The sequence below is a fragment of the Solanum stenotomum genome, chromosome 9, assembly GCF_019186545.1.
Source record: "Solanum stenotomum isolate F172 chromosome 9, ASM1918654v1, whole genome shotgun sequence".
Lineage (NCBI taxonomy): Eukaryota > Viridiplantae > Streptophyta > Magnoliopsida > Solanales > Solanaceae > Solanum > Solanum stenotomum.
Genome location: NC_064290.1, coordinates 36,981,398 through 36,995,684, shown reverse-complemented (window position 1 = coordinate 36,995,684; position 14,287 = coordinate 36,981,398). Strand labels below are relative to the sequence as shown.

General features: G+C 36.5%; 1 pseudogene; it reads left to right on the top strand.

Annotated features, from left to right (window-relative positions):
• The first annotated feature begins 6,245 nt into the window (after window positions 1–6,245).
• On the top strand, window positions 6,246–13,847 carry LOC125876324 (uncharacterized; annotated as a pseudogene).
• The last annotated feature ends 440 nt before the right edge of the window (window positions 13,848–14,287 follow it).

The window sequence follows — 14,287 nt, the reverse complement described above, 5'->3', positions numbered from 1 at the left end:
TCATTTCAATATCCACTCGGTGCTAGGCCTAAATCCCACAAGATAATTATTAAGTCTCTACTAGGACTCAAGTTTCATGGAAAGATCTCCTTGACAATCAATCCAAGTTAATTCATTAAAATACCTCTTTAGACCATGTGTGAGCAACTATCACCATCCATGACCTAGGTATGAAGGTTTTTTAGCCTTAGGTTCAATTAGGTGAGAAAAGCCCTTCAACCTTAGAACCATTACTATGTGAGAGCACCTTTCATGTTAAGTTCATATTCATGCTTAATATCATATCTAGAATTCTACATTAGACATGGATATCATCATGACTCAAGTGATTCTGTCACTTCCTACCATCTATCATTCATAAGGTGAATTAGGTAGATAAGGATCTTTCGTCACTATTCTATTCATTAACCTTCTATTCACATGTAGATTTTACTTTCAAAGCCTTAACATCTATGGTTAATCATGTTAGCTTTACTCTCAAGCCCTAGTGATCAACACTCATGACTACAAGCCCTATTCTCAAAGCTTTACTTCTATAATCATCATTCATACCTAAATTTCAAGGTATTCTAATCACATTCCTCATTATTAGGTGATGCTAGTGATAATTCATCATAAAGGTTCAACTTCAAGCTTTATAAGTCAAGATACCCAATGTACACTACAATCTAATTCACTTCATGTCTACTCGCTTTTAATCTTGAACAATTAATATAAACATTATCAATTTTAGAAAATCAACTCTAATTCTTCACTTTCCTCTTTCATGGCATAAACCCACAAATTATCAAATTCATCAATTATACTAGGGTTAACCATGGAAATCACATAAATTCATCATAATATCATGAATCACTACCAAATTAATCATAAACAAGTATTATCCAACCAATTGGAATCATACCCAACTAAACCCACACATTGGAAGAAACCCTAGCTTAGATTGGGGTTCTTCTTCACAAATTGGGGGAAATTTAAGTGGCTTTATGGGTGGAAGAACCCATAGATGAAGAAGCTAACATACCTTAATTCAAATCCTTAACACAAGCTTGCAACAATGGTGTATTGTTCTTGACCTAAGCTTCAAACTCTATCTTCTTCTCCAAGTCTTGAGTTTTCTAGAGAGAAATATTTAAGAGGAGAGTATTTTTGGGGTTTTGATTTGAGTCTTGTGAAATAGTGACTTAATTGGGTGGTTAAGAGCTTAAAATATCTTATATAGGGGTTTTAAGACTAGGTAAAACGACCCCACCAAATAACTCCCACGTTTGGAATTTCCTAAAAACCTCTCCACTTGGCAGCCTATTGTCCAAGCTTCACGAGAGGCACCACGGGTCGTGGTCCTCACCACTGATCGTGGTCTTGGACCAATAGCTAGGTTATTGAGCCTTGGCCTCCACAAACCTAAGGCATGACCACGAGCCTTTCCACGAGCCGTGGTCAAGACCACTGGCCGTGAAGTGACTCGTGGTCCTTAGGCAGTAACTTGGCCTCAAGGCCTTGCCTCCCACAAGTCTAAGGGGACTTCACGAGACCCCTCAAGAATTGTGGTCAAGACCACTGGTCGTGAACTTGAGGCAGCACCTTGCCAAGGTTGGGGTAGCTTTGGCCTTTGGCTTAGGCTTTGGCCCTTTGCCTTGGCACTTGCCCTTGTGACCCTCAACCAAACCTTAGATGGTCTTCTAAACTACGGGGTGTAACACATGCCTTGACGTTTAAGCCCTAAACCCCTCGTTCTAAGTACATGAAGTCTTATCTATGACTCTAACCCTCAACATCAAACTCTATAACCCTAGCTTAAGGCTCTAGTTTGGTCTACTAGTTTTTGGGGTATTACATTTCAATAAACAATTTCAGTAATTGCCCGGAAAACTACGAAAGTTATTGACTAAAACAATCAGTTTGGATTCACTGAACCCAGCTTAAGAATGGACACAAAGTGATTTTTATATTTATCAATAATGCTCTTTTGAGTTAATTCAAAACTCAAACAAAACAAATGCAATACAAAAAAAACCAAACATATATATATATATATATTTTTTTTGATATTCTTTTTCCATAAATTTTTCTTGATAGATCTTCTCAATAAAAGTACATATTTTTACAGCTAAAGGAAGGAGGAGGAGGAGTTTTACAGATAAAGGAAGAATGAGGAGGAGGGGGAAGAGCCAATTGATAAATATACGTGCGGTTGAAGAGGATCTCGATGGGAAGTGGATGAAGTTGAGAAAGAGCACCCTTTTTTGGTCTATTTTAGTAAAATTTTAGATATTTTAAGGTAAAAAATATAGAGGCAAAAGTAGGGGTGGACATAAATACCGGAAAACCAAAAAATCGAATCGAACTATTTCGGTTCTTCGGTGTTTCGGTTCGGTGTCGGTTCTTTATTTTTGGAACTTTGGTTCTTCGGTTCGGAGTTCAGTGTAAGGGTCCCGAAACTACGGTGCACCGAAGAACCGAAGTTTTATTAAATAAATTTAAAAATATTTAAATTATATTACTTAATAATACTTATATATTTTGACTCAAAATATTTACCTGGCCCATTTCAATTTTTAAATTTTAGAGCTTAAACTTAAATAGCAAAAATCTAAATGACAAAACAGTAAATTGTAAACCCTAAAGACCTAAAGTCTAAACTAAACAAAACTCAATTCAATTCAACTAATTAACAAATCCTTCGGCATCTTTGCCTTTTTCCCTTCTAGTTGCTTTTAAAAATACAAGGTTTCTCTGGCTCTTCTTCATTGTGCACGAGAGGTGGACCAAATTCCGGGTATGCTTCATTTTACGCATACATACTATGTCCATATTGTTTTTATATAAATAAATAAAATATCATATGCTTTGACAGATATTATATTTTCAACCCCCATGAAAGTCTAGAAGCAGAAAAAAATTGAATTCTTCTAGTTATAGAATCATCTATGCTACGTCTTTTTAATTATAAATTAAACACATGAAACTCTTAACACTTTATCATATTCCCTCTTTATATTTATTCACACCGAAAAACCGATTTAAAAACACTGAACTAAATCGAACCGAAGTAGAAAAAACTGAACCGAACCGATCTAGTTTGGTATGAAATATGATGCACACTTTTCTAAAACCGAATACCGAAGAACCAAACCGAAATTTGATTAAACCGAACCGAAAAACCTAACGCCCACCCCCAAGCAAAAGTGTAAAAGTTAAAAGTTTGGAACTATTGAGAAAACATCTTAACCTAGTTAATATTATTTATTTATTTGTCACTTCTACCCAATATTTAAGACTTGAATAACTCCTACCTATTTGACTAACTAGTTTGTCCCTTTTAATAGACCTTTCCATTGGGGTTTTTATGGAGTTTTCCAGAAATTAACCAAATAAAACTATTTATTTGTTATGTGGTAAAAAGATTTAGGTAAAAAAGATATTTTTATTTAACAACCACTAATATTTGTATTAGAATAGACTGTCTATGGACTTCTTCTAAAACTCTGCTAATAATAAAGGAGTAAATAAATAATACTCCTTTACAAAGTATCAAATTTATTTATTCCTAGTGTAAACTAATATTTTGTATTTAGGTTAACACATAGAATAAATTGGTTCACTTCTAATCTATTCAATTTTGAATTTCGATTAGATATGAAAAAAATTACTACAATTCAATGTTTCGCTACCTAAACTTTTATTTTATTATTGAGCGTTTGATTTCTCATTTTGTAATCTCTATTTACTTGAGTTTCACAAACTAAGTAGACTCTATTGGTTCTAAGCTCATGCTATACTTTATCTTGAGCTAAAACTTCGGCGCAATACAACTAACAATTTTATTAATTTGTTAATTAATTTAATTAAGACATTGTATGCTTTATTTAAACACTTCAACATATGATAATTTTTTTTGCTCATGCTATACTTTATCTTGAGCTAAAACTTCGGCGCAATAAAGCTAACAATTTTTTTAATTTGTTAATTAATTTAATTAAGACATTGTATGCTTTATTTAAACACTTCAACATATGATAATTTTTTTTTGGATGACAAAGGAAACCCACAGTCGTTATCCTTTGGGTGCGCACAGAGTAAAACAATTGCTCCTATGCAATAATTTGCAAATCACATAGGAGAGATAACCCACATTAGGCAAGAGTGACATTTGGTTAACAATATTTGCTTCCTTAACATAAGAGTTGTTGGCACCTAATTTTGGTCCTCCACATTATAAATTAATTATCGAGCTTCTTTAATTTTTCAAACAATTTAAAATAATTAGTTTTTATGAAATTCAAAATATTTTCAAGTTATTTTTAGGCAATTTTATAATTTTTAAATAATAAATATATTTTATATAATTATGTATATAATTAATATATTTTATAAATGTTCGAAAATCATCTCAAAAAGATTTAGTTAAATATTATATTATGTTAATTTGGTCTAAATTATGGTTATAATTTAAATAATTATTTTATAATTAATGTTGTTATTTTATTTTGTTAAGATTAGAGGTTGGTTAATTGATTGATTAATAACCATTCATCTTATTCGAAGTTTTAAACCAAATTTACCAATCAAGTTCAATTTGCTATAATCGAACTCAAATGACCATGCTTTAATTTGAAACCTTTCCCTTTTTATTTGCAAATCTAACCACATTTTTTTTTTTTACCCTTCAATGAGACCATTTTTGGGCCTGCAAAGCAGCCCATATCCCTCCAATATACCCGACCCAACCCAACCCACTTGTCCTTCTCACAAAAGAAATGCAGCAACGACAAAACTCGCAAGCAACCCGAATCCCCTGAACCCTTTCTCTTGCGTTTTGCGAACTACCAACGGCGGACGGTTAACGGCGACGGCGCTCCCTTATTATAAACATTAGTCTCTCTTCATCCATATCTTTTTAGTAACTTTGTTTTTGTTTTAATTTATTGATTAATTGCACTCGAATTCGAGTGCCCTCAGGCTACGGAGTTACCTTTGTCATAGAGCACTTTATCCTAATATGGGACTTCCTGATGCAATCCAGATTTAGTTGTGATACAATGTGAGTAATAGACAATGGGTGGGAAACCAAAAAAGAAAAGAAGTACAAGGGAGCCATTAGATGTCATATTGGAGAACATGTTGTAAGTACCAGTAGCTATTCAAACATTAGAGCTCGAAGGAGCATTGCTGCAGCTAATTTGCTATTGATGGTTGATTACAACATGTTGTAGTACAAAAGACGAATAGAGTTGTAACATGATTTATCTGAAAATTCACCTGCATAGGCTCACATAAATTCAAAAAGAAAAATTGAATGAAGTTTTGTTTTTCAAAAAAAACAAACCAAATTGATGTGAGTAATGCCCTGATAATATCTGTTTTCATGTCTTATAAAATTCTCTCCTTCATGCTCTTCCACGTTATCTAGTGGGATAATCTGCAGCCTAATTATAGATTAGGACTACTACATGTTACTCTAGGTTGTGTCCACCTTCAGATCAAAACAATATTCTTTCATCCAAATTAGATGACCTGCCTATTATTCTTGAATTTGACTGAGCCATTTTAAAATCTTTTTGATCTATCAAGTTTGTGTTGAAAATGGTTTAGTTCGTTCCTGTTTTCAAACTGTATTCAAACCAAAAGTTGATCAATCCAAACTTGGTAAACTGAGCTACATCATTGATTACTGGAAAGGGGAATAATGAGTAACGAAGATTCCTCTGCTTCTTAAACTGAGTTACTATCTATATAAAAAAACTGGTAGACTGTATTCAAGAAGAATTGGAATGTAAAAGTTTATGGTTAAGCAATATCTTATCCAAAAAAAAGGTTTCGTTGTGTGCAATGTATTTAATTCTTGGAAGCTACTGTATATTAATTGCTATAAATGGATGGCACATTACATCAATCATTTAACTGTATAGAATTTGCAAAGTCTTCTTTTAATGGTTTTCTATTGATATATTAATTAGAAGAACAAAAGCTACATTGATCATTATGCGTTTTGTCAAGCTTGCCGGATTATAGCTTGGATGTCTTCCATTGTGTAGCTGATGTACAATTAGTTTGCCTTGAGCACCGGAAAGCTTCTACTATTAAAATACAGTTTGTGCATTCATGTGGGAACTTTTGACTTTAATTATATGTAATATTTCAAAGGAGGACAATGGATATTAGTGTTTTTGTGCTTCAAATCTCTTTTCTTCTTTTTTTTTTGCTTTTGGCTTATGATATTTGAAGTTAAATGATTTTTTTTATTTGTATTTATTTCAGTTGATTGTCCTAGGCTTGAATATGGAAAGCAGTATAAAGGATGAACTCTACTCTGACATTTTTGATATGTCAAATCTTCAATCAAGTCTTAGGCCGACTACCAATTCCGGAAACAATGATTCACATGGTATGAACTTTAGCTGATTGCTTCAAGCTGATAATGAAAATTAGAAATGCATTTTGTTATTAAGATTTGAATATCAAATTCCTTACCATAAATAGAAGGTATGATGTGGTGCTCTAATTCCTAGATTGCATATTTTTTTTGTTGGAATAACCATCGAAGTGGAAGCCTGAAGTCTGAAGGTCTTCTTTGACATTTTACGAAGTTCTATTCTGAAAGGTTTTCTTCACTGGCTACTCTCAGCCTATCTGGATGAAAAAAAACTTGAGCTTTTGTTGACTAACCATTGTTTTTCCCCTCTCCTTTGCCTTGCTTTGTTTGCTAAAGATTATTCAAACTTAAAGAACTATATTATCTCTCCTATCCTTCCCTATTTTCTCGTTTCAAACATTATTAAACCTCTGATCGTGATTGTGAAAAAATATGTTGGTTAAATGCTTGCTAAGTGGGGATGTTCTCTTATCTATGTATAGTTTTCTTGGTTAGGATCTCTCCTGTACATAGTTCTGTTAATAGTGCTGACTGCAATTAACATCTAATGCCAGACAGCGAGTGGTGCGATGTGTGGAGTGATGATGGAGATTTGTGTCATGATTCTACTGATACATTGGATAAAACATCTGAAATGGACAGGGAATGGCAGAGGCGGCATGACCAATTCCACACTGTATCCTTACAAGTTTAATCTGATTGATAGCTTCCAGAAAACAAAACTAGCTGTGTCCCTTTTGGTTGCAAATTCAACTTTGTATTTTGGAATTCCTGATGAATTATTAGGTCGGATACCGTGATGGTCTTATGGCAGGGAAAGAAGTTTCAGTTCAAGAGGGGTTTAATGTTGGTTTTACTGACTCTGTATATGTTGGTTATAACTGGGGTCTTGTCAGAGGTATCACGAGGTAAGAATTTGCATTTCATACATGGAATTTGTAGAGATTTGAGTTTGTGTACCAACTAGAAATTTTCTTCATGCCATTTTGGATTTAAATTTGATGTTCTCTCCCTTTTTCCCCTCTTTGAAGCGCTTTGGCCTCTCTTCCCGGTGGCTTAAAAGAAAGAATGGTTAATACATAGGAAATCCAGAATAAGTTCCAGCACTTACATGAGTCCGTGCAATCTCATTCAACCGTGGAAATGCTTAAGGTGTTCCATGATAATCTGACAAAGAAATCGGGAGTGCTAAAAATGACAACTTTAACTAAAAGTAAAAAAGCTCCCAGGCACAATTCCCAATGTTCCTGCTCTCTCCTACTTTCTAGGAGGGATAATCTCACTTTTCCGGTAGCTTTCACCGGAATCAGACTTTCTTTCAAGCCACCAATAATCACCCACTGTGATTATTGAGAAACACCTTAGTATCTTTTAGATAAAGGATGGAGGAAACCAGAATTTATTTCAATGCAGGGTTCAAATCCTTTGATATTACTAGATGGGAGACTGATAAGGCTGAGTGGTACGAATGGGTGGAAAGGAGTAGGAAGATGATGCGCAGATCTTCAATGAATAGGAAGGTGATGGAGTGGATATGTGTCTGCCTCAAAGAAGCATCAAAGGAAAAAAAGAAGGAAACTAGGAGATGGAAGCTGGCAGAAAGGGAAGCAGAACATATCTGTACAAAAAAGCATAATGAACATGGGAGATTCATAAGCATTATAACATTAAATAGAGAGGGGAGATCAGGTCTAATCAGTGGCGGATCTAGGATTTAGAGTTCGTGGATGCCAAATAGACTTATCGATTAACAATTATAAAAAAAATAAAATAATGTGCCAGCTGTTTTTCCTTAAAAAAGTGTTCTTGGAGCCTTTTTTTTCTTAAAAAAAAAAAAGGCAGCAAATTTCTCAAAAAAATAGGTACAAATGGGATTCGAACCCGCAACATCAGCCTTCTAAAGTTGCCCTCCTATCGTGGCACCACAAGCCAGTTTTGTTCTCTGGGTGGCACGCTTTATATTTATACAATATTATATATATATACCTATGTATATATAGAGTTTCCGTCGAAGTTCGGGGGTGGCGTGGCACCCCCACACGCATACGTAGATCCGCCACTGGGTCTAATCATTCCAGAAATAGCAGATAATGCTGGGTGGTTGGACATTGCTTCAAAGATCACCAGGTTCATTAAATACCAGAGGAAGAAAGAGATGACAACCAACACAAGGATGACGGATGCTGATTATCCCTATGCAAGTGTTTTACAAGAAAGTAAATGGCAAACCAGAAGCCTACGCACAGCCGAGATCAATAGCAAGAAAGGAATCGTAGAAGTACTAGACAAAATGGATGCACATGAGGATGGCTTATTAGGGAGATGTCTAGTTGGGTACTGTAGAGAGGAGTCAAAGGAAGGGCCAACTTTAGCGGAAATTCGAAGATGGTCCACAACAACATGGAAGAAAGTCTTCGGATTAAACATCTATGAGTTGTATGATGAGATGTTCCTTTTCGAGTTCTCAAATAGATACATGGCAGAGCAGACCATTCATGGTCAATGGAGATGGAAAAACTACAGATTTCATCTCGAATGGTGGAAGCCAACACTTGGGTGCATTCCAAGAGCAGCAACTGTAGAGAAAATCTGGGTTAGAGCAGTGGGAATTCCCCTGCACCTCTGGTCCAAAAGGGTTTTTAAGGAAATAGGTGAAATTTGTGGGGGATGGGTTGCTACGGAGGAGGAAACTGAGCTTAAGAATCATATGAAATGGGTCAAAATCTTGGTTTCAAATGATGGTAACAGCATTCCAAGGGAGGTTGCGATATCCCGAAATGGTGTCAAATACCACTTTCCGATCTGGGCAGAATGTAAACCACGGTATGAGATCATGCCGGAAAAACCAAATGGAGGAGATGAAACACATTACCTAGAGAAAGGCTTAACCCAATGGGTAAGGGAGGAAAGTCTCTATGAAGAAGTACAAAAATCCCTTCAAATCAGGGATTCTGTCAGAGGACAACATGTGGGAACAGCTGGAAAAAGTGTATCACCAAGAGCACATGGGAGGCACATGTCTCATTTAAATGAGACCTCTGAAGTGGGCTCTTCACATAAGCCCATTTTGAAAAAAACCACAAAATCTATTTAAAGGCCCAGACTTAGCTGCAAAGGTTATTTTCAACAATCTACAAGAGGAGAAACAAAGTTCCATAGAAGCCCACAGTGCCTTTAGTTTGGCCGAAGACATAGCAGCACATATTTCTCTGCATGTATCCTCTCCAAAAACAGAACAAAGGAAGTCTTATGCGAAGATGGTAATGACGATGACTGAGTTTGTGAATGGGGATGGTTCACCAACACCAAACAAGGAGGCAGATTGGCAAAAGGTAAGAGACTGCGACAATAGAAGTGCAGAAAGTGACAATTACGGGATAATTCTCCCAGGTGACAACACAAATATTGTCAACTGGGAAGTAGAGGAAGTTGAACCAATAATGATGCAACAACAATACATTCTGCAAGGGAGAGAAAAAGAAACATCGGTTTGGGTGCAACAGAACTTGATAAAATTGGGGAAAATATTTGGGGTTGACTTTCAAGGACTCGAGGAGGAGGCCACAGAACTCTTAATGCAGATAGATGGCTGCAGGCAAGCAAGAAGAATGGAACAGGATATTGAAGTAAAAAAACAAGGATCAAGGGTGCACAAGAATTGAAAAGTTTAGTATCCTTTGATGTTAAATATAAAAACATGGGGGGCAGGAACAAGGGGAGAAATGCTAGCTCTAGTTCTCGATGAAGTTCAAGTTAGTGTCTTGGATTGTTAGGGGATTGAATAATAGAGATAAAAGGAGGCTAGTAAATAGTTTGGTTTGGGGTTGGAAGGCCGACATTATTTGTCTTCAAGAGACAAAATTAGAAGGGAATGTCTCAGAAATGGCAAAACAAATTTGGGGTGGGGGTTAGACAAGCATATCTGGAAGCAAGTGGAACGAGGGGGGGTATTTTATTTATGTGGGATGAGAGGGTCTGGAAGGGGGAAGTCTTGGAGATAGGAATGTACTCTATAACTTGTAAGTTTGAATCCCAACTTCAGTCTTTTAAGTGCCACATCACGGGAGTATATGCTCCCAACTATTACAAAGAAAGAAGAATGGTTTGGGATGAATTGGGTTCTGTGAAGGGACTGATAGAAGGGCCTTGGGCAGTTTGTGGGGACTTCAATGTCACTAGATAATCTCCGAGAAGAAGAATTGTTCAATCAGAACTAGAGACATGAGGGAATTTTCAGNGGGATGACAATTTCGGAAATCTGAAACAACTTCCACTTCAAAGTTTGAGCTCTGACCACATCCCTATAGCACTACTTGGAGGGTCTTGGAAAAAGAACAAGAATTATTTTAAATTTGAAAATTGGTGGCTGGAAACAGAAGGTTTTATTGATAGAGTCAAAAACTGGTGGTCCTTTTTCAACTTCTTAGGCAGGCCTGGCTATGTCCTGGCCTGCAAGCTCTAAGCTCTGAAGCACAAACTCAAAGAATGGAGGAATGAGGAGACTAGGAACTTGGGAGTACAAAGGAAGAAGTTGCTCGAACAAATGGCAGACTTGGATACTGAGAGGGAAGATAAAGTATTCACTGATGAAGAGATAGCTAAAAAGTCTGAATTACTTCTAAAATATGAGGAGTTGTTGAAGAAGGAGGAGATTTCATGGACACAAAAGTCAAGAGTTCTTTGGTGAAAGGAAGGTGATAAGAATACCAAATTCTTTCACAAAATGGCAAATGCTCATAAAAGATACAACAATATAGACCAGCTAGTGATACATGGAGAAACTACCAAAGAACCAAGTAGAATCAAAGGGGAAATTGTGGGGTATTACAAAAGGTTGTACTCAGAAACCATCAAGTGGAGACCTACCTTCCAAAATACTCAGTTTCCAGTCCTAACAGAGGAAGATAGGGGGGCTCTCCAAGGCCATTTTGATGAGAGTGAAATTTTGAGGTGCCTCAAGATGTGTGCAACTGATAAAGCTCCAGGGCCAGATGGTTTTACTATGGGCTTCTTTATCAAGTGTTGGGAGGTGGTGAAGCAGGACATCATGGACACTTTTCAAAACTTTTATGATCAAGGAGTGTTTGAGAAGAGTTTTAATGCAACATTCATAGCACTTATTCCTAAAAAGAAGGGTGCCAAGGAGTTGAGGGACTTCAGATCGATAAGTCTAATTGGCAGTATGCACAAGTTGCTCTCTAAAGTATTGACTGAGAGACTGAAAGGGGTGATTGGCAAGTTGGTAGATTCTCAACAAATGGCATTCATCAAAGGGAGACAAATTATGGATGCAGTCTTGATTGCCAATGAAGCTGTTGATTCCAGATTTAAGAAGAAGAAGCCAGGCATTCTCTGTAAGTTGGACATAGAGAAAGCTTATGACCACGTTAATTGGAGATACCTTATGAAGGTATTAGAAATGATGGGTTTTGGGCAAAAGTGGTTGAAGTGGATGGAGCAATGTATTTCAACAGTCTGTTTTTCAGTTCTAGTTAATGGTTCTCCAATAGGATTCTTCCAATCATATAGAGGACTCAAGCCAGGTGACCCTCTGTCACCTTTTCTATTCCTAATTGCTATGGAAGGACTGAATAACATGATCAAGACAGCCAACTTACGAGGTTGGATAAAGGGTTTTGAAGTGGCAAGAGAAGGGATTGACAGTCTGGAAGTGACACATCTACAATATGCAGATGACACACTTATTTTTTGTGATGCTGAGGAAGATCAACTAAAGCACTTAAGACTGATCTTGGTTCTGTTTGAAGGGGTCACTGGTCTACATATCAACTGGTGAAAGAGTTTAATGTACCCTATTAATGTAGTCAACAACATGAGCTGGTTAGCAACAATCCTTGGAGGTGAAGTTGGCACTCTGCCAGCTACATACTTGGGATTACCTTTAGGAGCCAAATCTATGTCCATAGATATATGGAACAATGTGATCGAGAAGTGTGAAAAAAAACTAGCCAGGTGGAAAACACAATACTTGTCTATGGGTGAAAGATTGACACTAATTAATTCAGTACTTGATGCTCTTCCAACTTACATGTCCCTTTTTCCTATCCCACCAGGGGTCACCAAGTGGCTGGACAGTATTAGAGGAAATTTTTGTGGCAGGGCAATAAGGAAAAGAAAGGATTTCACTTGGTAAAGTGGAAATCAGTGATAACTGGGAAGAAAAATGGTGGTCTGGGGATTAAGAACCTAAACTTGTAAAGTAAAGCTCTTCAAATGAAATGGTTATGGAAATATGCAAATGGTAACCAACTGTTGTGGGAAAGGGTGATTGAGGCTAAATATATATGCCAGAAGACAAATGATGACCAAAGAGGTGACTACTCCTTATGGAGTTAGCCTTTGGAGGTCCATTAGGAATCTATGGGATGAAGTGAAGAACAACTCAAAAGTGATAGTTTTTGATGGGAGAAAGACCATGTTTTGGAAGGATAATTGGCATGAGAAAGGCAACTTGGAGGAGTTATTTCCTGATGTTTACAACTTAGTTACATTTCAGCAAGGGTTTATAGTAGATTTATGGACACTACAGGGGTGGAACTTCAACTTCAGAAGACATCTAAATGACTGGGAGGTTCAGAGAGTAGCTGATTTTCTTAACACAGTGGAACCTTTCAATGGACTTCAAACAGGGAAGGATGTTCTATGGTGGACAGGAAACAATAGAGGAGTATACGAAGTTAGTAGAGCTTATAAGCTAATGGATCAGAAAAACCAACAAATTAAAAATTGGCCATGGAAACAAATATGGAAAAGCAGAATACCCTACAAAGTATCTTGCTTTGTCCGGTTGTTGGCCAAGGAAGCAACTCTTACTCAAGACAATGTCATGAAGAGAGGGATAACCTTATGCTCTAGATGCTTGTGTGGGGAGACTTTAGAGAATGTAAATCATCTGTTTCTACACTGCAAGTACACTCAACAATTATGGAGGATTTTTTTGAGTCACAGAGGCATCTCCTGGACTATGCCTGGGAAAGTTTCAGAGGCTTTAAAGAGCTGGGAGGAAGCAGGAGTACTGGCAAAAGACAGAGGCAGATGGAGACTTATCCCTGCTTCAATATGGTGGGCAATATGGAAAGAGAGGAACTCTAGGTGTTTTGAGAGCATAGAAAATAGTGTGCAGAAAGTGAAGCTCAACTGCATTTTGCTATTATGTTTTTGGTGTAATCAGTTATACTCAAATGATATTGTCTCTATAATTGATGTTTTAGACTCAATTTAGCCATAGAGCAGTAATAATTTGGGGCTTTTGTATATAAGGTTACAGTACAACCCATGTACTGTTTTGTGATATCATACAACCTTACCAAGTTCAAAAAAAAAAAACTCCTGCTTGGCGGATTCTAGTGACCTCAACTCCAACGAGAGTCTTCTTGAGAATTACCAGAAAGAGCTACAATCACTTATTGATGAATCAGGGCTCAAATTGCACTTAGATACAAAGGAGTAGGTTTTTCTTTTCTTGCTTTGCTCATTGAAGTCACTTCTAGTTTTCATCATAATCCATAAAATTGCATTCAAAAAGGAAAAAAAAATACAGTAGACTTGAATGCATAGTTTGTACATAGTTTATTTCTATTTTCCAACATTTTATGCGTGGTTTAGTTAAACATGTGTTGTACTCTGAAGAGAAATTACTTTTTGGCGCCTTCTACCGCCTTTTTCCTGTCTTTTATCCTAAGCTTTTGGTTATTATTTGTAGGAATGAGGGTCTAAATTTGTATTTTACGTTGTTGCTTGCCTTTTCAGGAGATACTTTGGTTGACTTCCATTTTTATGTGGTTAAAAGTGATAAACTCCAAAGGTTTCATTTTCTCAATAGTTTATTTTTGTTAATTCCAGCTTGTTTGGAATCATAAGTTGAAGTGTTTGTGAAAGTCCTTTTTTTTG